This window comes from Hemicordylus capensis, chromosome 5, assembly GCF_027244095.1.
Source record: "Hemicordylus capensis ecotype Gifberg chromosome 5, rHemCap1.1.pri, whole genome shotgun sequence".
NCBI classification, from domain to species: domain Eukaryota; kingdom Metazoa; phylum Chordata; class Lepidosauria; order Squamata; family Cordylidae; genus Hemicordylus; species Hemicordylus capensis.
Window position 1 is genome coordinate 20328612 of NC_069661.1, and position 27874 is coordinate 20356485.

The 27874-nt window shown below is 47.9% G+C and overlaps 1 protein-coding gene across 7 annotated transcripts in view; it reads left to right on the plus strand.

Annotated features, from left to right (window-relative positions):
- Window positions 1-27874, plus strand: part of ARHGAP24 (Rho GTPase activating protein 24) — a 552712-nt gene that overhangs the window by 174390 nt on the left and 350448 nt on the right. The window lies entirely within an intron of this gene.

A 27874-nucleotide genomic window follows, 5' to 3' on the forward strand; every position in this document is an offset into this window, starting at 1 on the left:
GCCATTTCAGATGGAAGATCGTGGGCTAGTTCTCAGGGGTGGCACCGGAGGTGAAGATAAAGCGTGCCGTCAAGTTGATTTCTACTCCTGGCGCCCACAGAGCCCTGTGGTTGTCTTTGGTAGAATACAGGAATGGTTTACCGTTGCCTCCTCCTGCACAGTATGAGATGATGCCTTTCAGCATCTTCCTATATCTCTGCTGCCCGATATAGTAGCAGTGGGGATTCGAACCGGCAAGCTTCTGCTTGTTAGTCAAACATTTCCCCAGTGCGCCACTTAAGGTGGTTTTTGGCACCAGAGGTAATTTTGGAGCCTGGACCTAAAGGCAAATTAAGCATCATCGTGCTCGGCCGGGCGACCACGCCACCCGGAACAGCATAAAGAGGAATTGGGGGCCCCCCAGGGACTGTGGAAGCCCAGGAATTCAGCCCCAAAGTTCAGGGGAAAGAGCACCTTTGGGTAGCACAGTAGCCCACCTAGGATTGGCCCCATGGACGGTCGGCAAAGGAAGGAAGGAAGGCAAAATGGTAGCATGCTGTTGTAAGATCTGTGTTGTATTCACACAGAATACCTCCAGGCAGACACAGAACTCTTAAGAAAGCATTTTCACTGAGCAACACACAATGTACAGGTGAACTTCAGTATTTGTGGGGGTTCCGTTCTCATTGTCTTTGTGTTTTTCAAGCTATTCGTCCAGTGCTGAGAAACCAAACTTTAATAACCATACAGGAACCTGCAATTTGACTTTGGATGCCCCACGAATCTGACCGTGACCAACAGAAACTTGTGGTCTATATCTGTGTATGTAACATGTATAGCTAGAGAGAGAGGCTGTTCACACACACAGCCTAGCCCAGGCCAGGGCAGCCCAGCCGGGGGTAGGCTGCATATGTGAACCATGTTCCCTCTAATTTTTTTCATCTGTGGGTGGAATGAGTTTTGTTCTGGGCGGCAGTATCAAGGCAGTGTGTGCTCACATGCATCCAGAGTGGGGCCTTCCTGATTCAACCTGAGCAGGATCAAAAATTAAGTGAGTGGACATTAAAAACAAAAAAACAAAAAAAACCCTAGTCTGCGCACGCACATGCACACACCGTAGAGGGAACACCTCATGTGAAGCACTGAGATTGAACCCGATCCTGGTGCTGCCTCTGCACCTAGCCCTGCTTTTAAACCTGGCATTTACCCAAGGTTAAGCGAACCTGTGGTTCCCTTAACCTCGGCAAGTGATCGTTTGGGCACTTGCCGCCAGGTTAAGAGACTTCACCAGGGCCCACCACCATTTCTGGCAGTGAGTCGCTGCCTTTCTCATATATATATATATATATTTACATTTATATCCCGCTCTTCCTCCAAGGAGCCCAAAGCGTTGTACTACATACTTGAGTTTCTCCTCACAACAACCCTGTGAAGTAGGTAAGGCTGAGAGAGAAGTGACTGGCCCAGAGTCACCTAGTGAGTTTCATGGCTTGAAGGGGGATTTGAACTCGGGTCTCCCCGGTCCTAGTCCAGCACTCTAACCACTACGCCACACTGGCTCTCTAGCACAGGGCATGCTGGGATGCAAGGCAGGGAAAGTCCTCCCGCTCTCAGCTCCTGCCATCGTTGCACTGCCGCTTGTGTGGGTGTACAGCACAGCAGAGTGGAGGACAGCCGCTGCTCGTCTGCTGGGAAAGACAGGCGAACTCCCGCCTCCCCCGCAGCACGCCCAGCAGTGGCCATGAGGTTGTGTGAAAGCCTCAGAATATGCACGGGATCGGTAAGGCCACACTATGCAAAATCCGGTTTTCCCTTCCTTTGCCAAGAACTATAATACTTTGATATTACTAAACACAAGAGAGTGGCCACTTCTTTTGTGCTGATTTGTTGGTCCGAGCGGAGCTATCTTTTTCCGCATGCCCTTGAAAGCTCTGGAGGACTGCTAAAGAAAATAGAAGCATGAGATATTGAAGAAACAGGTGAAGTCATAAATAGTCTTCTTTCCCCCATACTCTAGAGGGGACGGAAGTGGTAAGAAAATGCAAGTTAATGCAATGCTCCAACAACTAATTTCAAGACTGAGAGCCATAATTTGAATGGTTCCCAGTTCTTTTTTACTTTCTCCCTCCCAGTGGGAAATGATCCATTCTTTGTTAGTGTCCTGGGTCATCTAATTCCTGTATCCCTCCCAGAATCATTTGCTTTTTGTCCATGAGCCAGCTTTGAAGGTCAACTGTCCGGCCAAAGAGAGCAACCAACATCATTGGTCCCCCAGTTTCATAATGCAGCTGTTGTTTGACTCTAGCCGACTTGCAGGCATTTCCCACTGACTGCTTTGTTTTGGATTGAAACTAACATTTTCCCAGCATGGCTGGGTAGGCAGTGTCCTGGTTTTGGGGCTGGGAGGAGAAGGGAGTGCTGCCACAGCTATTTTATGCACGTGGTCACTTCTTGAATACTTCCAGGATAATTGCTCCCACACCGAATTTCACTGTTAGTTGAGGAAAGGGCTTCACATGAAAAAACGTAGGCCTGAGTCAAACTTGTGAACAGCTATTTTGTTTCTCTACAAAGTCATGTTTTGGGCTCAATTCAGATTGGATCTAAGTTAGCTGATTTGAAGCTCAGCCCTTCCCAAACTTCAGGTCATAAGAACATAAAAACAGCCCTGCTGGATCAGGCCCAGGGTCCATATAGTCCAGCATCCTGTTTCACACAGTAGCCCACCAGGTGCTACTAGGAAGCCCACAGGCAAGAGGTGAGGGCATGCCCTCTTTCCTGCAGCTGCTCCCCTGCAACTGGTATTTACAGGCATCTTGCCTCTGAGGCTGGAGGTGGCCTATAAAACTATAGCCATTGATAGGCCTGTTCTCCATGAATTGATCTAAACCCCTCTTAATAGTCATAATACTATTATGCCTTTGTACATCGTTTGGAAATTGCAGTTGGTACGGAATGCAGCCGCCAGGATGGTCTCCAGCCCGAAGAGATCGTATTACACCCATTTTAAAAGAACTACACTGGCTGCCAATAAGTTTCCAGGCGAAATACAAAGTGCTGGTTATTACCTACAACGCCTTGAATCGCTTGGGCCCAGGGTAGTTAAAAAGGGAGGTCCGGTTGCAGTTGCCAGCAGCTTAGTTGGTGGCGACTTGAGACCGGGCATTTTCTAAAGTTGCCCCAGGACTTTGGAACGGGCTTCCTAACGAAATTAGAGTTTCACCTTCTCTGAATGTTTTTAAGAAGGTTAAAAACATACCTGTTTAATCAGGCTGTTTAGTTTATAGTTTTAATGCTTTGGTTTTAGCGTTTTTATTGTGTTTTAATTTTTTTAAATTATGTTAATGTTTTAATGTTTTTATATTGTGAATCGCCCAGGGACCTTTCATATGGGGTGGTATATAAATGTACTAACTAACTAACATGCTCCCAAAGATGTCATGAGAAATACAAGAAGACCTGGAGGTCCCTGCTTCCCCAACCTTCTTATGAGCTTGCCTCTCCTGCTTGGGGATAGATAAGTACCCCAAAACTGGGCTACATAGTCGTGTGTCTGCTGTGGCTGCTTACAGCCGCAGCAGAAACAGTCAGGGGGAGGGGGGCTCTCAGTAATGCACCGTGCACTTGCATGGTGCATTATTCAGGCTCCGGGGGTGGGGGGGGTGGAGTGCTGCATGGCGGTGCTTCCTGGCGCCCAACCCCCAGAGTGCCTGAGCGAGGCGCAGGAGAGGTGCAGGGAAGCCGCTGCCCGTCCGGGTGGGTGATTCACCTGCTCAGCAACAGGTAAGTGATCGTCTGCGGGGAGAGTGGGTCACACCCGCTCTCCCTGCAGACCTCCTTTCGGTGCTTCACTCTGCTCATGTGAAACGCCTCTATGTGTTCTTGTTTGATGTCTCAACACTTGAACCTATGAACTAACTCCAGTGAAAAGCTTTTAGTATAAAGTGATGTAAGACAATACAAATGTTTGAGCCATAGAGTTAGATTTGTAATGGCTCATTCATACATGCATGCACCTAGTAATTAAATAGGAGTCTCTCAGCCCTACCTGGAGATACCAGGGAGTGAACCTGAGACGTTCTGCATGCAAAGCAGATGCTTTACCACTGAGCTATGGCCTCATCCACCTAAGGGAAATATCTTACAGTGTTCATACTTAGCAACCCATCCAAATGCAAACCAAGGTAGGTCCTGCTTAGGAAGGAGGACAATTCATGCTCACTATCCCAAGACCAGCTCTCCTTTAAAAAAAAAAGGAGCTGGGGCACTTTTCCCTTTTAGGAACATAGGATTCAGACCATTGGTCCATCTAGCTCAGTACTGTCGACACAGACTGGCAGTGGCTTCTCCAAAGTTACAGGCATGTTCACTGCTGCGCTCAGGAAGTGATGGTTAAGCACATGATCAAAGCCATGTTTTAATACCTTCGACTTTCTCCATCAGTGCACAATAGTCCTCGTTGTTCAATATGCCCATCTCATGAGGGGTTTTCTACCTTCATTTTTTGCCCTTATGCTTTGTAATTCTTGCATGGGCTGGTTTCTAAAGGTCCTCAGCATTCACACGTTAAGTACCAATTGAACTGGTGCTAAAGCCAGACCCTAGGAAACAGGGCAATCTTGGACTCCGTACAGTTTCCATTCAGTTTACAGTAGCATTAAAACACCCCAGGCTTCAACTGGGATATGCACATAAAATTCAGTGACAAGAATCTGAAGAGATGTTTGTTCCAAATAGCTGCAAGTGTGATCTTTATGGTACTTAAATACTATACCCACAGCCTGCATTGGTGGCTTGAGCCTCACTGTTGATTAAAAATGCATAATCTGCTACTAAAATTAATCCACTGTTCACCAGATGTCCTTATGCAAGAAACCTGCCTTTTAGGTACAAAGCAGGTTTTACAAGTGTCTCATTTTGGCAAAATATGCACTTTCCATCTAATCTAATTTGCGTAAAAAATTCATTAGCAGACAAGTCCATTTAAGACATCTGTTAGGAGTTAATGGGGAACAACTGCCAGAGTTCAGTGGAGTTTTAATTAAAATAATTTTAAAACTTCTAATGGATCTGTTAAATAGAGACTAATGTGATAATTACATAAATCAAAATGGAGCTGGGTAGTTGGGGGAAACCCTTGCAGCTTTAGTGACACAAGGGCAAAGAGAATGCACTCTCTCACAGTCTGCCCTATACATGTGTATGTAGTAGTAAACTTCACTAGCCAACGCCCTGACTAAGGACACAGTGGCACTCCAGGGAGAAGTTCCAATACTGCTGAAGACATAAGAACAGCGCTGCTGGATCAGGCCCATCTAGGCCAGTGTCCTGTTTCTCACAGTGGCCCACCAGGTGCCACTGGGAAGCCCGCAGGCAAGAGCTGAGGGCATGGCCTCTCTCCTGCTGTTAGTCCCCTGCAACTGGTATTGGAACACAGAAACATAGGAAGCTGGCATATACTGAGTCAGACCACTGGTCCATCTAGCTCAGTATTGTCTACACAGACTGGTAGCGGCTTCTCCAAGGTTGCGGGCAGGAATCTCTCTTAGCCCTATCTTGGAGGTGCCAGGGAGGGAACTTGGAACCTCAGATGCTCTTCCCAGAGCGGCTCCATCCCCTAAGTTACAGTGCTCACGCATGTAGTCTCCCATCCATATGCAACCAGAGCAGACCCTGCTTAGCAAAGGTAGCAAAGGTCATGCTTGCTAGCACAAGACCAGCTCTCCTGTGGTAGGCTTCCCACCTACCACATGGAGGTGGGCATTTGTGTGCCGGGAGGGGGGGGTTATGCTGCTCCCTGCTTCTGCCGACATTCCCTATGAATCACAAAAATATGTTCCTGAGGGCTGTGACCTTTGCTCTAAGGGACATATGTCTGTGATGCACAGGATGCTTCTGGAAGATGGAAAGACAGATGAAATCTGCTCCCCCCACCCACCCCTTCATACCCCTAAAATTGAGCCGACATGTTCCATGATCAGGGGCCGCTCCCCACCAGGGGCTGCTTACCTGCTGCCTCTCCCCACTTGCACCCTCAAGCCCCCAGGCTCCTGCTTGCATCCCATCATCCTTCATGTATCGTCCTTCTTCATCATCCTTCATCCACCCATCATCTTTCATCCTTAACCGCCCAGAGACGTAAGTTTTGGGCAGTATAAAAATGTTAAATAAATAAATAAATAAATAAATAAATAAAATGTACCTCCCCAGGAAGCTGCCTCCACTGCCTCCGTGATAGTTCCTAAGGTTCCAGGCAGCTACCTAAGCTTTGCCCAACCACTGCGCAGCATAAACTAGTCATGGCCCAGCAATAGGGACTGGGCCATGACGTCTTTATACCCCACAGCAGCTGGGCAAATTTTAACAAGCTGCCGTAGTTTTCTAAGCTTTACCTGGCAACCATGCTGTACAAAGACATCATTAGGGGTGTGCATGAATCAATTTTTTTGTTTTGATATGTACCCAAATCAAAACATCCCCAATTTGTTTTGGGTCCGAATCTGACACCGCTCCCCCTCCCCAGAATCACCCCAGATTTAGTTTGTACCCAAATTTTCTGAATCCAAATAAATTCGGATTTTAAAAAAGGGTCCTCAGGCCAAAAGAGTGGGGTGGGTGGTAGTGCCCAATGGGTGGAAGCTACCACCCAAATTTCAAAGAAATTGGGAAAAGGGCTGATTTTTAAATGATTTTTGAAGTTGGTATGTCTTTGGGGCAGATTCGGGCCAGAAAGGGGGTTTCAGGGGCAGAAGAGTGGGTTGGGTGGTCATGTCCCAGTGGGTGCCTGTTACCACCCAGGTTTCAGAGGAATTGGTGAAAGGGGTGATTGAATCGACTCTCATTTGCTACCTGAGAATCTACCCTCAGAACACCTAGAAACAACAAAATCCATTACCCCATGGGCTTGTGGGTTTGGGGGTGGTAGGCACCCTATCTGCTCTATACCACCACACACTCTGGGCCACCCCGGTGCCCCCCAAGTGGAGTTATGGGGCTGCTGAAATCCCCACTATTTCATATGGGGGGAAAGCTTAAAGACAACACAAACCTCAGAAATTCTTTAAAGATCACCCCTTTCACCAGTTCCTCTGAAACCTGGGTGACAGCAGGTACCCATTGGGGCACTACCACTCGACCCACTGTGGCACTCCTGGGAGGCACCCACAGGCAGAAATGGACACTGTCTGTGTCTATAGTCCCATAGGGTGGATGCAGCACACCTGAACAACAACAACAACAGAGCTTTGCAAAGAGCAAAGTATCCAAAGGTCACACATATCCACTGTGTCCCACCATCCCCCCCCCAACAGAAATGCAATTGATCTACACACAACAGTGCGAAACAACAATAATGAAATGCACTGCCCCACGCACCCCCTCCCAATGCAGGGTAACAGCAGCAGCCAGCAACAAGCAAGCAACTAAGTAAGTGTGATATCACAGATGCAGCAGACTAGGGCCAACAACAGCATCAAATGTGCCCTCTGCTCCCTCCTCCAAGCATTTCATCAACAAGTAACAGGCACAGCTACATCTGCGGCACCCGGCCATAAAAGTGGGTTAAGTAAAGGTGCAAAACAACATTCTGCCAGTGGAACAGCGAGGTTTGGCCCCCCCCTCCCACCTACACAAGTAGAAGAGTGATGAGGACAGCAACAGCGCACAATTTTTGGCACTTTTTTTTTGGATATTTCTGCAACGAATTGGAGCCTGTGGCAGCAGCAGCACAAACTATTGTAGATGCAAGCAATCTAGTTTGAATAAAAACGCTGATGATACTACAAGTCACAATATGACCCAGTCTTCATTGCAAAGAAGTCCACACACAGAAAGAGAACCTGTCCTGTACCCATCCATGAGGTCCCCAAAGTACACAGGCACAACAACAAACCAAACCAAGGCATCTCTCTCTCTCTCTCTCTCTCTCTCTCTCTCACACACACACACACACACACACACACACACACAGAGCTAGACTTGAGATTATGTAAGAGGGAAACATAGTATACCTGTGCATGCATGCTTTACAAAAGGGTTAATGGGTTTAGGGTTAAAATTTTGGTTGTGGCCTCAGAATGCTATGTGCTCTCTAAGTCTGTGTGGCAGACATGTGAGGGCACCAGCAGCAAGCTCATCCTTGGCCACAGCGGGGGGTGGGGGTAGGTGGGTGCATGTGTGCATGTGCTGCTGCTTCAGTCACAGTCCTTCCATGGGTGGAAAAAAGCAAAGCAAAGTCTCAGACAACAAACATTAAAGAGACAAGTGCAAGCCACATTACAAAACAGAAATGAATGAACAACTCATCATCACATCATCAGCATCAGCATCATATTATCACATTGACATTCATCATTTTCATTTTGGCATCAATTCAGCAGGCCTTCATGCCCCTTTTCTGCCCCGAATCTGTAGGCTGCTGGGCAGGGAATAAAAGGCCTGGGCTGGACTGGAGTGGTGACTGAAGGTTTTCCTTGTTTAAGGCTGTAGTTGGGGGTGGGTGGGTGGTAAACTAAATGGGCACAGGGAAGAGGCTAGAGTCTGTGCCCACTCAGAGCCTGCCGGCTGCTGGGCAGAGAATATTAATACTGATCTATATTATGGGTACAGAGGGCTGGAGGACAGGCTTCTGTTTTCTTAAAATGCAAAAAAAAAAAAATCTTTGGAATGGGAAAAAAAGACAGAATTGTTTTTAAAACCACAAGTCTACGCTACCCTTCTAACCACCTACTAGTACTAGCTAATGGGGATCCCTCCCACTGACAGAACCCCTGTTTGAATTTCTTCTAAACTTAACAACACACAACTTTTTAAATTCAATTGCAACCCAAAACCTCCCTCCATACATGAAAAAAACACCCCAAGAATACACCATTCCGGAGACCTGTGTGTGTAGTGTGTGTTTGTGTGTGTTAGTTAAATGGGTACTCAGTCTAGGGCTTCACCCACGTTGTGTGTCCAGTTGTCCACTTCTGTGGTCTGGTCTCTGAGTCTACTCTCTCTTCTTCAGTCTCCAGTTCTCCTTCTTCAGTTTTCAGATGGGGGGGGGCTGGGGCAAAAGCTCTTGGGCTGATGGCTGCCTGGCACAGACAGCAGGCACAGGCAGGCAGTGATTCTCTCAGCAGCAGGAACAGGGTGAAAAAAGAACCAGCAGCAGGAACAAAAAAAGCAATGCAGCAGAGAATACACTCCAGGCTGGCACACAGCAGGGGCAGGCAGGCTGGGTGGCAAGGCAGGCTGGGCTCAGGCTAGCAAGGCAGAAGGCAATAGGCAAGGCAAAGCACAGCAAAGCTCTCTCTCTCTCTCTCTTCTCCCATGAGGCAGAAGGCAGAATGGTGGCTGCTGCCTCTTTAAATCTAATTGAAAACCCCTCCTCGAACTCCCCATCCCCATCCTTGCCCCTTCTTCAACCTTTCCCTGGCCAGTGTGGGGTCAGTCAGCAGTGGCAAGAGCCCAAAGAGCCAATCTGGAACCAGGAAGGAATTGTCACCAAATGGAGGTCGGAAACAACAAAACATTCAGCTCCGAGATTTGGGTAATTTGTTTTGGAGCCAAGTCTTGCCAAGCTTGCAGAGGGGTGATTTGTTTTGTGTACAAATCGTCCGAAACAAGTAGATTCGGGTACAATCATTCTGTACCCCAAACATTCCGCACATCCCTAGACATCATAGCACAGTAACAGGCACTGGGCCATGATGGTTTTAGACTGCAGAGTGGCCAGGCAAAGCTTAGGAAGCCACTGTAGTTTTTGGAGCTCTAGGAGCTGTAGCGAACATGGAGGCAGAGGCCCGACAACAGGGGAGGAGCTGCAGCAGGTATTACGCCATGGACGTAACCAGTGAGGAAATAGCCATGGGGCCCAGGCAGAGGTACACTTAGGAAATTTTGGAGCCGGATCTAAAGGCCTTTGGAGCACCCCTCTGCAAATCATATCATCATGCTCCACCAGGCGACCACACTGCCCAGGACAGACTAAAGATGATTTGGGGGCGCCTATGGGCTGTGGAGGCCCTGGACCCTGACCCTGAAATCCAGGGGTAAGAACGCCTCTGGGCCCAGGCAGGGTGGGGGAGAGAAAGGTGGCAGGTACGCTGGGAATGTGGATGGGAAGGTAGCCGCCACATTTTGAACCCAGGCCACCGTCGCCAGTGTCATTCAGTCACTGTGCACAACCAATGTTGTACAGCTAAGAGAAGTGCTCTACAGCATGGGCACATACTAGGCTTGTTCGCATGACCACGAACAGTCCAGGGAGCTGTGTGCGCTCCCAATTTTCAGTTATGTGCGAGTGAAAAACAAGATAGGAAGCGGGGAGTGTGATCATCTGCTAAGCCCCAGGTGAGAAGGATGAGACACCCTACCCAGATTCTGTCCCCAATGTCCACACAAGGTAGGAGGAAAAGTCATCCTACCCAGCTGGGGCTTAGCAGACGGTCACATTTCTCACCTCCTCCTAGCTTGTTTCTCACTCATACACAGCCAGAAATCAGGAGAGCCCACAGCTCCTTAGACTGGGTAGGATGCTTGTTGTACCCAGTACATGGTTTTGTGAACAAGCCTGCCTGCTTAAGATGTCAGCCACTGAGGCTCTAACACGATCCATGTGTAGAGCCTGGGAGGGTTCTACGGGGAGAGCGGGCATAGACGAGTAGTTGCCCATTGCTGGGTGGCTGGATCAGCTATCCACACGACTACCGGCTCATTCATGGAGCCAGTAGGGGCTGCAGGGATCAGGGGCCACCCGGCCCCCAGAAGACCCAGGATGTCCAGCGTGAGTCCCAGAATGCCTGCGCAGGGCATTCTGGTGAGACCCCAGTCACTGGGAGGCTCGTTTTAGCCTCCTGGCAGGGATCTTCTCACAAGTAGCCACAGTGCAGAGCCACTCCATGGCGACTCACGATCGGGAACATGGGGTTAGTGGAGCGCTCACTCCACAAACCCCGTTCAAGGGGAGGGCTTCTTTGGTGGGTTAGCCACCATTGAACCACCGGGCTCACCTGTTAGCCCACTGGTTCTCACAATGGGGGAAAGCTGGGCTGGATTCCTTTAGCCCGGTTTCCCCCCATCGTGAGAATAGCCTCACTGTGTACAATAGGGCTTACACCCAGGCAAAGTTAAATAAGATTGCAGCCCAAGAGCTCAATTAGATGTCATCTTGGAGACCCATCATTAGGATCTCCTTTTTCTTTTTTTCCCTTTTTAAAAAAGATATTTAATTTGTCTTACAAGAAGTCATTTGACTTTCCTGGAAAATTCTCAGACGTTTCTTCTTGGGAGGCACCCTGACACTTGCTCCCCAGTTTCACTTGTCCAAATTTCAACGCCAGGCCTAGTTTTGAGTCTTTCTCCCTTGCAATTTTCCCTGATTAAAATCTCCAGCTCCCCTCCTGCAAGCTGTTGCTTGTCCTGTGATGGAAAACTGATGGGTATGTTTTCCTTGGGGGATCTGATGCCTCCTAGGTGGTGGTAATAATATAAAGCTCGCCTTCTTCCCTTTGCACATTTCGATAAACGAAGCAACAGTTTGGTTTGTGAATACTAGAGGCTCAGAGCACTCTGTTTTGTTGAAGGTCACAACTGGAATTGATAGCCTGCACTTGCTCGTTTTCTTATTCTAGTCACTTCTCCTCTTTGACTGTTTATCTTGTAATCCATTTCCCCCTATGGCTTTTGACTCTGTGCATAAAGTAGTTGAAGGAAGGCATTGCTCTCTAAAAGTGCAAGGTCAAATTCGATGTACAGCATGCAAGCCAGAAACCTGTTTCAGATTTAGATCATCTATCCATTCTTGAAAGCGAATTCCTATTTCTGGAAACGTTCTGAATGGGAAGATCAGGGGTTAGGGAAGGAGTAAAGGTTTTCTACAACACATCTTTCAGCATTTGACATTTCATTTTTTAAAAGATGTTTTCACATAAGAGAATATTGTTTTTGCCTCCACTCCAGTTTGTGAAATGAAAACAGATGTGGTCGCAAGTTAGTTCACATCATGTATGCCAAGATGTGGATCCAAGCGTGTGAAAGGTGTGTGATTGCTTCACTTAGTGTTAACTCAAGGTTGCAACTCTACCCCTGTATGTCATGATACCCCAAAAGTTTCCAAATGTAGGTTGTAGTGGTAAGATTACTCCTGATTAGAGCCAGTAGGTAAAAGGATGATATGTCAGCTCTCATGTAATTGGATGTAGAGAATAAAGAAATGGTCTGGATAAATTCTCAGATGTTTGCCCTTGGAAGGAACTCTGAAATTATCTTCTTAGAGGTACCATGAAATTTTCTTTGAATTTCACTTTGGAGAAAATTTCCTTCCAGTCTTTCTCAACATGATTCAGGCTTTGTCCTATAAAGCCCAACATGGTCCGGAACTAGCGTATCATTGGGTTTGCCTTCACCCATATGGATATTCTCCCCATTTGGAGTATATGTTTGTGTGCCTGTGTGTGTGTTGCACACAAAGGGTCCCTGATCCAATCCCTAGCATCTCCAGGTAATGCTAGAAAAGATCCCTGCCTGAAACCTTGGAGAGCTGCTGCCAGTCAGCATAGATCAGGGATGCACAACTTCGGCCCACCAGATGCTTCCAGACCACCACTTCCATCACCCCCAGCTCCACGGTGGCCAATAGGGAGGATGGTGGGACTTCTTGTCCAACAAAAATGGGAGGGTAGAAAGATGTTTACCCCCAGGCAGACAATCCTGAGCTAGAGGGACCAAGGTATGACTATATAAGGCAGTTTCCTGTGAACTCCTATAAGGTTGTACATGCCACAGAGACTAAGGATGTGCATGGAACCGGCGACGGCCAGTTCAATGGTGGGGGGGGTATCTTTATGGAGCAGGGGGGGGGTGCTCTTAACCCCCCCCCATGTTTCCCTGCTAGCACTTTGATTAAAAACACATGCACACCGGGCACTTGCAGTCCGACATGCACCGGGGCAGCAAGGAGGTATGCGGCCCGGAAGTATGTTGCCACACTGTGGGACCATTTTTAATCGGAGCACCATCGGGGAAGATGCGGCAGGCAGCGGGGTAAAAGCACCCTCCCTGCTCCTTAAAGGTAACCCCACCGCTATTGAACCAGCCAAACTGCCGGACCTTCAAACCAGTTCGGAGGTCCATAAAAGGGCCTCCAACCTGGTTCATGCACATCCCTAACAGGGACTTTCTTTCTTAATACTAATTTGCCATGCAAAGATTGTGGGTATCCACTGGGGCTTAGAAGCAGATGCAGATGGGGTGCTAAGAGGTGCTTATTCAGGCTATGTTTGGTTAAATTTGGCTACGTTTGGTTGTCCTCTTCTTGCCATAACATCTCTCCCCCATGTGTTAAGATTAGCAGGAAAAATCTGGTTTTACATCAGTTTTTCAGAGGCTGACATCCTGGCAATGCTACTCAAAAGATGTCCCATTGAAATTCATGTCCTATTAATTTCAGTGGGACTTAGGTTGAGTAGCCACCTAAGGGCACAGTGGGGAAGTAACTTGCCAAGGGAGCAAGAGGTTGCTCTTTTGAATCCCCGCTGGTATGTTTCCCAGACTATGAGAAACACCTATATCGGGTAGCAGCGATATAGGAAGGTGCTGAAAGGCATCATCTCATACTGCACGGGAGATGGCAATGGTAAACCCCTTCTGTATTCTACCAAAGACAACCACAGGGCTCTGTGGTCACCAGGAATCGACACCAACTTGACAGAAAACTTTACCTTTACTTTATTTTGAGTAATTTAGTCAGGATTTCGGCCACCAGTATAGGAAGGTTGATGCAGGTGCAAGCCACAGCCTTCTAGAACTCTTGTACATGAAGTTTGCTGGAGCCAGTTTCTTCCCACCTGTAGAAGACAGGTAAAGACTTTCCACTTTAGGCAGGCTTGGATTGGAGAAAACACATTCCTGGTATGGACTTAGATATGGACTCAGGGCCTGCAGAAGCACTGGTCTGGCTTGACAGTTGTATTCTCTGAGGACTCTGTGGTCAAACATGTCTTGGTCAGGAAGCAGGATGCCCCATTCCCCTTTTACTGGGAAAAAATGAAGACCTGTTCCTGAATGGGGATATGAAGGAGAAAAGAGATCTTGACTGACAGCTCTAAAGACAATTTTAATGTGTAGAATAAATTAGTTTTGCAATAAAAGAAATAAAAGGGAAAACCTTTCCGTGCCTTTTGGTGTTCGGTCATAGACAGAGATGTTGCATATTAATGTCATCTCCCCTGAAGCGATCTTTTCATTCACTGAAGGCGAGGAAAAGGTAGTCATAATAAATCTTTGCTTGGGCGTTGTGTTGGGATTAGGTTATCCCCTTTTAATATCCAAAGAGTGTCATTCTTAAAGGGGTGGGGGCAGGGTGCATGTAGAAAAGAGGGCTTGCTTTATGAGAGAGCTTGAAATGAACAATTGCCAGAGAGGCCTCCTGGAAGAAAATGACATTTCTGACGGAAGTATGAAAATTGAGTTAGTCTTTCTGGAACATAAAGCAAAGTCCACTGTATTTTGTGTTGATGTTCAAAATTTACCTGTATGAGACAGGCTGTAAATGAATGGATGTTGTCATGGCAGTGCTCAATTTATAGCATCTGGTAACGAGGCACTTTTTTTCTTTATGTTTGCTGTGGCTGCTAGAGATTATGGATGCATTCGGTCTCTCTATGGTTGGCTACACGGTAAATGAGAACAGCCACATCGTGGTCTCTTGAAGTCTGGCTGTGCTGCTGCTTCAGAGAGAAACCAAGGCTGCTGCATTTCCTTCCGTCCTAATGAAACTTTAATGTTCTGTTTGTATTCCAAAAGCAGCACCCAGGAGCAACAGCCTTCCTCTTTGTATTGCCACTGAATTGCTTCCTACCATTATTATCCTAGACTAGTAAACAGTTGTCCAACACTTGAATCATATTAGGGATCTCATCTCAGGGCCAGCATTTGTGCTGGTTTGAAATTCTGAACTGATTCATGCAACCCCATAGCAGCTGTGGTTTTCAGTGAACCCTGGATAATTTTTATTAGGATTTTGTGTTAGATGGGACCTTGGAAGCCTTCTAATCCACCCCCACCCCCCACTCAGGGCAGGAAACATCTACAGCTTCCCTGGTAGATGCCTGGCGAGTCTCTGTTTGAAAACCTCCAGCGAAGGAGACCCCACCACTGCCCAAGGCAGATGGTTCCACCATCACACAGCTCCTACAGTTAGGAAATTCCTGCTAAGAGGCTGGTCCTCATGATTGACAGCTGGGTATGCAGCATCCAGCCAGGCTCCTGAGAAAGGCTACTAGTCCTTTATAGGCCACCTCCAGCCTCAGACGCAGGATGCCTCTGGGTACCAATTGCAGGGGAGTAACAGCAGGAGAGAGGGCATGCCCTCCACTCCTGCCTGTAGGTTTTCACTGGCATCTGGTGGGCCACTATGTGAAACAGGATGCTGGACTAGATGGGCCTTGGGCCTGATCCAGCAGGGCTGTTATTATCTTCTTATGTTCTAAAGGGCTATGGGTTGGCAAGAATCAAGGTAGGAGGAGGGGGAACTGATTGTGTGCTAGCCACAATCTGGGTAGGACAGCAGTGGCCATTGCCAACACACATCATGTACCCAGCACTGTAGCAAGGGGTGAGGGAGTAATAAGCACACCCTGCACTGTCCTTTCCAGATAACAGCTAGTACATGGTCACTTCTCCCTTCTCCTCTCTTGATTTTTGCCAACAGACAACCATTTCTTGGGAGGGTGCACTGGGCTTGGGGCCTGGCGGCTGGATGCTCTTCCTACCCAGTGGCCCATGGCATAGCCTAAATTTGCTTCCTTGTAATTTCAACCCATTGGTTCTAGTTCTTCAGAGCCCTTCAGAGCAGCAGAGGAGTGGCAGCTACTTCACAGGGTTGTTGTGAGGAGAAACATAAGTATGTAGTACACCGTTCTGGGCTCCTTGGAGGAAGAGCGGGATATAAATGTAATTAATTAATTAATTAATATTTGAAGACTGCAATCACATCTTTCTCTTAGTCTTCTTTTCCTCCAGGCTAAACATACCTAGCTCCTTCAACCACTTCTCATTGGTCCTGGTTTCCAGAACAAGCATGGCTTTTGCCAGTGTGGCTGCCATAAACTGTGTGTGAATGCCAATAGTATGGACTGAAATTGCTAGAAATCAGTGGCCCTCAATTGTAGCTGCAGCTTCTGAAGCAGGGTTTTTTTTTGGGGGGGGAGATGTTTGGTGCATTTATATACCGCTTTTCAGGCAAACCTCCCAAAGCGGTTTACAAAAAACTTAAATAAAAAACAATATATCTAGCCACACATTACATGGGCCTTCGTCTCACTTCTTTCTACTCCCTCCCCTCAGAGCAAGAGAGTCCCTGGTTGCTCTGTGGTGGCAGCAAGGGGAGGGAGTGGCCACTTCAGCTGGGACATGGTAGCTGGGTGGTGGCACCCCCACCAACCTGACTCACTCTTCTCTTCTCTTCTCTTCTCTTCTCTTCTCTTCTCTTCTCTTCTCTTCTCTTCTCTTCTCTTCTCTTCTCAGAGCAAGTTCAGTTAATTGATTGCCAAATGCCCTGTCCTGATTGCCCACCGGGCGATGTGAGGTAGAGGCTGGGCAAGGCCAAGGCAAGGCATGATCAGTCTTCAGGACCTCAGAGAAGTCTGAGGGAACACTCTGCTTCAGAGTGGGTGGAGCCCTTAAGTACCTCCGAGCAGAGACTCCCCCTCCTGGGCTCTGCCTCCCTTCCTGGAGATGGGCAGCCTTCATGTTAAAAGTGAACCTGGATACAGGCCCTTCAAATTGTAGGAAGTGTACCTGTGTTCAGCATAACATGTGAAACGATTGTTCCTGTGTGCAGGTCTGTATGAGTGCTCAACATAACGTGTGCATGGGGTTCATGTGTTGTTAGCTTTCATGTGACTGGCTTAGGCCAGCATAGCACTACTTAAAGTCACCGTGATCAAGCATCAGTTCCTCAGTGCCCCTGGCCCTCTGGCAGTAAGGATGCTCAGCACCACACAGTTCTCATTTGCACTGTGATATGGAAAAGGTAAGGAATGGAAAGAGCCATCTTGTTCTGTTTCAGGGATAGGAACATAGGAAGCTGCCATATACCGAATCAGACTATTGGTCCATCTAGCTCAGTATTGTCTACACAGGCTGACAGAGGCTTCTCCAAGGTTGCAGGCAGGAATCTTTCTCAGCCTTCTCTTGGAGATGCCAGGGAGGGAACTTGGAACCTTCTGCTCTTCCCAGAGCAGCTCCATCCCCTAAGGGGAATATCTTACAGTGGTCATGTTTCTAGTCTCCCATTCATATGCAACCAGGGCAGACCCTGCTTAGCCAAGTCATGCTTGTTACCACAAGACCAGCTCTCTTCCCATTCCCCCTCTGGTTGCCAGTAGACTTGAAGGAGGGATTTCTTTCAATTTCACTGAGGTTTGGGAAAGGTATGAAATCAAGAAGGTTGAGCTATAGCTCAGTGAGAGAGCTCAGGTTTGCTCCCATGCAGATAACCTCCACGCCTGGTCTGTGTGTCAAGCGAGCCTGAAGATTAACAATTATCAGCTTTACTTTGGAAAGCTTCCTCTCCAAATGCATAATTGCTTCAAAGCGGCTTATTGTCTCCTGCTTAAGCTGTAGGGTGCATTTTATGCACTGCTCAGCCCGGGTAGTGATGTCCTGTCAACCTAAATGGGCAATATACCTTGGTTAGTAGCTGCTAAACATGTGACATATATCAGCTCCATCAGTTTTGTCTCAGGATTTTGAGCGGAGCAGCTGTGGGAACTTAATCCCTGAATTGATTTTTAAGCAAACCCCAATGTTTTTCTTTTCAGAAAATCAATTAGAAAATTCATTATTCCTTTGCATTAAATTGCAGGCAAAATTGGCTCTGTGCCAATCCCATAAAGACTGGCACGTTGCAGTGATGAGTCAAGGAGTGTCTTGTAGTTAGGGCATTGGATTCGGGCCAGAGAGAGCTCGGTTCAAATAGCTGCTCAGCCACGAAACTCAGTGGGTGACTGAGCCAGCCAATCATAAAGGTCATTCACATGACCAAACTGGGGTAGTCTGGGTGGTGTGGGGGGAGGAGGCAGGCTCCTCCTACCTGTTTCCTCCCAGACCATTGGAGGCTCCTCCTGGCTCTGTCAATGGCGCTCTCAGATGCACTGGTGGATTAAAGGAGAAGTGATAAAGGTGACTGCCTAAGGGGGCAAAATTCCCCCAGTGGCAAATTTTGGTCAAATGAAAAAAAAACACCAATGTTTAAAATGCATGTGCGCAGAAAGGCCCGAAACCAGGCAGTTGCTGTCAATTGGGAGGTGGGTGGGCTTGAGTTAGGACAGGGCATCGCTTGCTGCCTGCCAGCCTGCCTGCTCTCCACCGCCTGCCAAACATGCACCTGCTGCTGGCATAATTTGGAAGGTGGGTGGGCGGATGCAAGACAGCTCTCACCGCCACACTGCCACACAGCGGCAATTTTAAACATTGAAAGATTGATTTAAATTCCTCCCTCCTTCCTCCCTTGCTGCTGCTGCGGCAAATCATTGGCTGCCTACAGGTGGCAAAGAGATTCATCCACCCCGCTCAGATGACCAGAGTGGCAGTGATAATCAGAGCTGGGATGTGGAGGAGGAAGCCCTCTAGTATACCACAATGCTCCAGGAACATGGTGCATTGGGGGAGTTCAGCACTGCCAGGTGCTCCTTCCCCCTGGTTCTAGGGAAGCTTGGGGTGTTGGCAGCCTGAGCTCCCACACTTTTAACTCTGGTACAAAACCTAGGCTCCCAGGTAGAGGAGCACCAGGATTGGGACCAATCCCAGTGGATCTCACTTCCAGGCCTACCCAGGTAGGGCTGGTCATGTGAACGACCTTACTATCTTTTAGCCTAACCCACCTCACAGGGTTAGATAGATGGGAGGCGGAACCAAGTACCCCCCACCCCCTGAGCTCTTTAGAGGGGTATGCACGTAAGCCATGAACAATGAAATAAAATCCACAGCAGTTGGCCTGAGTGTCAGAATCCTGTGGCATTTGATTAACTTCTAAGTTGCACCTCTTGCCACTGGTTTGCCATTTGGTCGAGGGGCATAGCAAGGTTGGAGTCGGCCCTGGGACAAAACGTGAAGATGGGCCTGCCAAATTCTTCTTGGGAAGGCAAAAGCCGGAGAGTGAAGAACAATCTGTTGCCCCGCCAGTGCTCAGTCCCTTGCTTAGGGGCCCAGTGGAACCCCCCCCCCGCCAATATAGCTACACCTCTACATTTGGTGTGTGAAATTAATTGCAGTATACCCTGCTGATGTGTAAACATCCTTTAGTGGAATGAATTATATTAGCTTTCCATGTGAGGTGTGCTTTTGACCCAAGATTGTTGCTGAATTTTGCTCCAGATAGAATCCAGGAGGTAAGCCAGGTACAGGCTTGGGACCTGCTGTGTTGTTGAGTATTGGGGCCTGATCTGAAAATCCTGCAGTCTTATCTGGCACAGCCAGTGGTGGTGTAGAGACCACACCATAGGCTTGGAGCATGTGAGGTGACTTCCTAGCATAGCCCAAAGACTTCTCTAGGCCATGCTAGGCCGCTAACTCACCTGCTCTCAACCAGGCATGTGTGAAGAGGATGTCCACTTACATCCATTTGTGCACACTTGGATGGATTGCAGATTCCATACCAGCTTCTGATACCTACCCCAGAGAATTGGTGGAGTGGAATGGATCTTCCTAAATTTTGAAGAGTGGAAATGCTTGGTTCCATTCAACTCTCAAGTGATACTACATGTGAATTTTGGAATCACATGAAAGGATCTTTTGTCCATTTTCCTGTTTGAATTAACTTGTAGTGGGGCTTCAAGAAACATCAAGCTGCTTTGTATTTACTAACAGTTATCTCTCTATATCTATTCTTAATTTCTCAAAAAAAGAAGTTAGTAGCACAAATTTGGTAGCTGAGACCAGTAGCCAAGTTATGTCAATTTATTCACTTATGATTGTGGGTGTATATAGAACCCCTGTTTAAGCCCCGTTTCCTCTCTAATGGCTAATTTCTTTATATTTATATACACTTTATCTTAAGTCTCTGGTATAGCTATAAAGCGGTGCAGTAGTGCCAACTATTTAAATTGTGAATGCTTTATTTCTAGGCATGATGAGTTGATGGAGTTTCGGGAAATCAAAATTGAATTTAGGACAATGTCTTCAGTTCATTATACTCTCTTCTTCCTTCTGCAGACTTTGCTGGTCTCTCTGTTAAAAACATTTTAAAAAAAACCCTGTTGTTTACTTGCATTATTTCATTTTCTTTATGATGTGAGTTTCCATGGAGAATCTGAGACCCTGTTCTGCAAAGGACATCCTTTCATAGCTTCTTTGTTTAACACAATATTCTCCCTGCACTTTCATGTTCATAAGTACTGCGCATAGAATTACCATGGATGTCAAAGATTTGGCATTATATAACCAAAAAAACCCCTCTAGGTGTTATATAAGCTTCTATTACAGGTGTGGAAAGTCGATTTGGCAGACTTTTTCTATGGGCCCCACTCTTGCTCCTGAAAGTATGTAGAGCTCATTGACATTTGTTGAACTCGATTTGTTGAGTGGGAGATAAGACCAAATTTTAGACTACAGTAAACACTTGACGAGCTGTGCGAAAGACTCTACTGAAGCTTACACCAATGTCCCCATGACATTTTGTTTTGGGTACAAAGGATATTTAATGGAAAGTTCTCAAAGTGCTGAATAAATTCAGCAGTTTTCTGCAAAACATTGAGCTGCAGGTTTTTGCTCATCTTAGAGCAACTTAGGAACATTTCATACCATGGATACAGTTCACTTGCACCATGGGCACAGTGCCCATTGTAGAAGATTCAGATATGGGCCAATAGGGCCCTCTTTCTCCTCACCTATATTCATGCTTGGGCTCACACAGGGACAATAGAGGGAATGGAGACCTACACATACTGTACCTTCCATTTCTCCAGCAAATTCTTCCTCTCAGCCTGATGCAGCTGAGTGGATTATATCCAACGTGTTTGGTGCTCAAGGGTGTTTTCCAGATTACACACTGCCACAGTTTTGCAACATGTCCGCTAAGTGCCCCTCCATATTGCCTGTGTTTTGACATTGTAGTTGTTGCACTGTCAGCAGGGTGCCATTCATATTTCCCATGCCCTGTTTCAGAATTTATTGATGTGTTTTAGCCCTACAACATTCTAAATGTGTTGCAGGAAAATAGCTGTATTTTTCCATTATAGGAGCCTTGCCCCATCATTTGTGCATTGCAATGAAGTGTTGTTTGAATAGTTCAAATTACTTAAGAGGAAGCCCATTGAACTGAATCATTTATTTCAATCCCATTTGCTTACAGGTTTTTTCCCTTTGATTACTGCAAGCAAGGAAGCCCAGTGAACTGAATCATTATTTATTTTTACATCCCCTTTCAGCTCTGTTACGTTTCTAATTTTTAGTTTATTTCTTATTTTTTATTGTGCAAAGCAGGGAGCAGCGGGCAGACGGGCTTTTCCAGAGAGATTGTTGGGGGGGAGACAGAGCGGGATCAGGCAGTAAAGCTCGGCACACTGATTCAAACCTGGTCCCTTCCTCTTGGTGTGGCTGTTGGAAAATGCAAATATATTTATAAAAGCTTACAAAGCAAGCTAGTTCTGTGGCACATGGAGTCCTCGTTGCCTGAAGGTCGGAGGGTCATAGCTGCCGCTGCCATCCTCCCTCCTCAGGAGAAGGCCCGGCAGGAGGGAAGGGTAATGACGGAGAGGAGAAAGGCACCCTGCTGCTGCAAGACTCCCCAGCACTGACTGAGGGGGAGTGGTGGAGGCTGCTGCTGCTATGGCTAGGGATGTGCGAACCGGTTCGGATCCGAACCGGTTCGGGTCCGAACCGGTTCCGGTTCGGAGGTTCGGATCGAACCGAACCACCCCTGGTTCGGTTCAAATCTGAACCAAACTGGGGGTGGTTCGTTTCGAACCGGTTCGGACCGGTTTGGATTGGTTCAGAAAGCTGAAAATTGGTCAGATGGTAGCTGGCACCCAGGGGTACCTGTCACCCAAACCCCAAAGCAATCGGACACTCGTACGATTTTTTATGAATTTTTGAAAAATATTTTTATTTTTCTCTCATAGGATATAATGGGACCCGAACCAGGCCATTATTTCTTATTGTGGAGCACTCATGGGTGCCAACAACCATGCAAACCCTGAAGCAATCAGACACCCCTATGATATTTTATGAATATTTGAAATATTTTTAATTATTTTTCTCATTGAGTATAATGGGACCCAAACCAGTCCATATCCCCTGTTGTGGAGGACCTAGGAGCACAAAAGCAGGGTGGGTGGTAGACAGGCATGGGTGCCTACCACCCAAAAAATCTCAAGGCAATTGGACACTCCTCTGATTATTGGTGAATTGTTAAGTGTTTTTGAATTCCTCATAGAGAATAATTAGGATTGCAGCAAATGTATAGCTTCACGTCGGGGGGAAAGGGGTGTCGTAGAGTGCAGTGTGGTGGGTGGTAGTTCCTAGGGTGGGCAAGGAAGCTATCAGAATTATTTGAAAGGAATTGGGCAAAGAGGTGATTTTTAAGTGATTTTTGAAGTTTACGCGTCTTTAAGGTTTTTCCTCATAATAAGTTATAATGGAGCTTTCAGCAGCCCTATAAGTGCACATGGGGGTGCTGGGGTGGCCCAGAGCAAGTGGTGGTGTAGTGCACATAGGGTGCCAACCACCCCATGGGTTTCTAACCCATGGGGTACAGGGATCTCTGGTAGGGGCACCCCCATGGGTACAGGGTTCTCTTGTTTCTGAGGTATTGAGTGTGGATTCTATGATAGCAAATGAGATTTTCAATGAGACACCATCAATCCACTCTAATATGCTATCATAGAATCCACACTCCGCCTCCTGCTTCTTCTCTGTGTGTGTGCTTAGTAGGGGTGTGCAATTTGGGATTTTGGGTGATTTGGCTCGGACCCGAACTGAATCACCCCTGTTCTGTTTTGTGCCCGAATCTGGGTCACCTGAATCACCCTTGATTTGGTTCGGATTCGGATTTAATCCGAATCCGAATCTGAATCGATTCGGGGGGGTAAAAAGGGGCCCAGGGGCAAAATTTTGGGGTGGGGTGGTAGTGCCCAATGGGTAGAGTCTACCACCCCAATTTCAGGGGGATTGAGCAAAGGGCTGATTTTTGGTGAATTTTTAAAGTTTTAGTGACTTTGGGGCAGTTCGGGGGCATAGCATGGGATCTGGGCAAAAGGAGTGGGGTGGGGTGGTAGTGCCTAATGGGTGCAGGCTACCACCCCAATTTCAGGGGGATTGGGCAAAGGGCTGATTTTTGGTAAATTTCTGAAAATTTCATATCTTTGGGGCATATTGGGGCAGAAAGTGGGGCCTGGGGCAGAATAGTGGGGTGTGATGGTAGTGCCTAATGGGTGGAGGCTACCACCCCAATTTCAGGGGGTTTGGACAAAGGGGTGATTTTTTGAGAATTTTTGAAGTTTTAGTGACTTTGGGGCAGTTTGGGGGCAGAAAGTGGATCTGCCCCAAAATAGTGGGGTGGGGTGGTAGTGCCTAATGGGTGGAGGCTACCACCCCAATTTCAGGGGGATTGGGCAGAGGGCTGATTTTTTGAGAATTTTTGAAGTTTGGGTGTCTTTGGGGCAGATTGGGGGCAGAAAGTGGATCTGCCCCAAAGGAGTGGGGTGGGCTGGTAGATAGTGCCTAATGGGTGGAGGCTACCACCCATCCCCAATTTAAGAGTGATTGGGCAGAGGGGTGAATTATGGTGAATTTATTTGTATGAGGTTTGTCTTCATAAGGTGAAGTGTGCTAAATTGATTACTTCCTCATATTACCGTATTTTATGGACTATAAGACTCACTTTTTTCCTCGGAAAATATCCGCCAAAATTCAGGAGCGTCTTATATGTTTTAACAGTTTAATATGTTAAAACTCTGAAAAACTGGATTAAAATTAAGGTGCATCTTATAGTCCGTAGCGTCTTATAGTCCGTAAAATACGGTATTCATAGTAAAGGAAAGTGTGAAAAAGTGAAAGTGGGGTCATGAGAGTTGTTTAATTGAAAAATATCTCATTTGCTATGATAGAATGAGAATTCACACCTTTTCTATTCACCATAATTCACCCCTCTGCCCAATCACTCTTAAATTGGGGATGGGTGGTAGCCTCCACCCATTAGGCACTATCTACCAGCCCACCCCACTCCTTTGGGGCAGATCCACTTTCTGCCCCCAATCTGCCCCAAAGACACCCAAACTTCAAAAATTCTCAAAAAATCAGCCCTCTGCCCAATCCCCCTGAAATTGGGGTGGTAGCCTCCACCCATTGGGCACTACCACCCCACCCCACTATTTTGGGGCAGATCCACTTTCTGCCCCCAAACTGTCCCAAAGTCACTAAAACTTCAAAAATTCTCAAAAAATCACCCCTTTGTCCAAACCCCCTGAAATTGGGGTGGTAGCCTCCACCCATTAGGTACTACCACCACACCCCACTATTCTGCCCCAGACCCCACTTTCTGCCCCAATATGCCCCAATCTGCCCCAAAGACATGAAATTTTCAGAAATTTACCAAAAATCAGCCCTTTGCCCAATCCCCGTGAAATTGGGGTGGTAGCCTGCACCCATTAGGCACTACCACCCCACCCCACTCCTTTTGCCCAGATCCCATGCTATGCCCCCGAACTGCCCCAAAGTCACTAAAACTTTAAAAAATCGCCAAAAATCAGAGGAAGGTCCAATCGACTTGAAATTTGGGTGGCAGGTAGAACACAAGGTCCCCTTTCAAACCAGCTATTTTTTGAGATCCGAACCGGTTCGGTTCGGATCTGAACCGGTTCGGATCCAAACTGAACCGGGGGGTGGTTCGGCAAAACCAAAACCGAACCACCCTGGTCCGGTTCGGACCCGGTTCGGATCCGAACCGAACCGGGAGAACCGGTTTTATGCACATCCCTAGCTATGGCTGCCCCCAGCATACCTGGCGAGGGAGCTGAGGGGCCGCTGTCTGCTGGTGCCATGAAAGAGAGCCCCCCCTGGGCACACCAGTTCCTCTCATTTCCCCTTCCAGGCTCTCCACAGGATTCCCTTTCGCTCCCCCATTTAAAGAATAATAATATTTTTTAATTTATTCCTGGAATCACTTGCGCAAGGATGCAACAACAAAAAGTTTTGTTTTGGAATGGTGCTTCCCCCTGCTGGTGGATTAGTGCAAGACAGCTGAGAAATTATCTATACTAGTGGGCCCGGGCACAGAGCATCTGTGCCTCAAGCAGGCCCGCCGCCTCCTCCTCTGGCCTCCCCGTGGCCGGGCCGGGCCCGCCACCACCACCTCTGGCCTCCCCGCGGCCGGGCCAGACCAGCCGCCGCCGCCTCTGGCCTCCCCCGCCGCCGCCGCCTCTGGCCTCCCCACAGCCGGGCCCGCCGCCGCCGCCTCTGGCCTCCCCGCGGCCGGGCCGGGCCTGCCACTGCTGCCTGGCCCGCTGCCTTGCCTCCACGGCTGGGCCTCTGCGGCCGTGCCGGGCCCACCAGCCGCCAACTCGGTTCCGCCTGGGCCCGCCGCCTCAGCTCCGCGGCCACCATGGCCGCCCACACTCCTGGCCCGCTGGTTCTCCTGGGTGTGCCGCCAGGACCAATCAGGCGCCCCCGCAGCCCAGCCAATCAGCTGGGCTGCCGGGACGCATTTCTCCTGGGCACACCCAGGAGAAATATATAGATAGATAATTAATTCCTGTAGAGGGAATGCATGGGGATGTGGCAAGCTCCGCCCCCACCACAGCCGCGACCAGTGGCAGGCCCAGATGGGGCGACATGTGCAAGGGCGGGAGGGAGGAGCGTGTGCCAGGAGCCAGTTGGGGCGGCACGTGCCAGGAGGTGGTTGGGGTGGCGGGTGAAGCCCCACCACCCTGAGGAGGATGAGAGGTCGGCGGGCGGCAAGAGGAGGACGGTGAGGCGAAGGGAGGTGGCAGTTGGATGGCCTGGCCCTGGCCCCCTGGAGTGAGACAGTGGCAGCATGGGAGGGGATGGCTGGGCCCAACTAGAGGCACAGATGCTCTGCGCCCGCGCCCACTAGTATATATAATTTAAAAAGATTGTCATGTCACACACACTCCATGACTCCATTGGCCCAAATGGAGCAGAAGGAGGAGCAGATAAATGCGTTTCAAGGAGAATATGGACACTCCTGACTGGAAAATACAGCAGATGGAAAATATGAATGTCCACCAGCTTACAACTTACAACATAGCATTAAACTACCCTTTACTCTCATTTTGAAACCATTATATTATTCTTTCACACTTTGCAATGCATTTTCGCAAATCTCCAAATTTCCAAATAAAAAATCCACACAAAGAGGTAACTTATGAATGTAATATGTAAATGGTGCCTTACTGAATAACTTGTCCATATAAGTCTTGTTGAAAGAATACATCCAGGCAAGTGGTCTGTTAAAGTAAACCTTTGCTAAAAACCTGGCCTCTACTTTCATGCAGTTTGCCAGCAAAATATTCTTGAGAATTACTGACAGGAATGAATCGTATAGATGCTAAAACCATTTCAGAACACCAGGCTGCCAAGAAGTTGTAAAAGCCAGCTGATTGTTTCCAAAATGTTTGGCTTCCTTATGTTCCACCCGGTCACAAAGAACAAGACTGACATACATACGCTTTTAAGTCCTGCTGCTCCCTCAACACCACCCCAAAGCCACCCATTTTTGCTTCTTATGGTGGTGGTGATGGGTGTGGGGTGTTGCACCAGTTTCCTGGTTATGCCAGGATAATATTACACCAGTAAAGTGGTTTACTGAGAAGCAACTATGGGAGAGAGCTATTTGCATTCATGTTTTCCTTGTGGGCTTGCCAGAAGCCTTGACTTGGCCACCATGGGAAACAGGGTGCTGGTCTGGATCGGTCTTGGCCTGCTCCAACAGGCTTCTCTTGTTCTTATGTTATGCTCATATGTGTCTGTGGCGCATGGAAGTAAAGAGAAATCTGTGGGAGCTGTTTGGAAACTATTGATACTTTCCAAACAGTTTGTACAGCCTGAGGGTTTGGACAGGATTCTTGGAAGGGTTGAGACTGACCATATTTGTCCTCAGCCATTGCTCATCCTGACTGGTAAAGGCAGCCAGAGGTGGACTGGCTGAATGGACAACAACAACAACAACAACAAATATTTATATACCGCTTTTCAACAAAAGTTTCCAAAGCAGTTTACATATAGAAATAATAAATAAATAAGATGGCTCCCTGCCTCCAAAAGGCTCACAATCTAGGAAGAAACATAAGAGAAGCTTGCAGGAGAGAGAAGAGGAGAGACACCACCTGCTCCTAGGTAGAGCCCAGGGTGAAAGACTGGGTGCCTGCCTGTTTGCTTCTCCTGGTGCCCCCCTGTCTGTTGTCTGCCCCCCGGGACTGGCTGCTGTGCTGAGGTGAGGCCTTGCAGGATTGGGGCCGGGGAAGAGGGTGACTTGGCAGTTTCCTGCATTCCATCTGCCTAGAGCTGCCTGCTCAGGGCTATATAGGCTTCTGCCAGGGGCGGCAGGGTCGCCACTGAAGGGGTGACACCAAAGGGGGTTGCCCCTTTGGGGGAGCCACTTCAGGAGAGGGCGAGGGCCATGTCTCTTGGCCTAGGTATTTGTATATGGGGGGCATTTAATAGTGGAGCTTTTGTTTTAATTTGTCTTGGGTGAGATAATCTTAGAATGTGTCTGGGCTTAACTGGAGATGGGGAGACAGGGGGCATGTCCACTGACTGTGGGGTGGCCATTCCGGTCGTGGTGGGGAACAGAAGAAGTAATGTTGGCAGATCAGCAGGCTGTTACAGGGGAAGGGGACTTGGAAATCTAATATCTGTTTCCCCTTCTGGCTGTCCTGCCAGCTCTTTGACC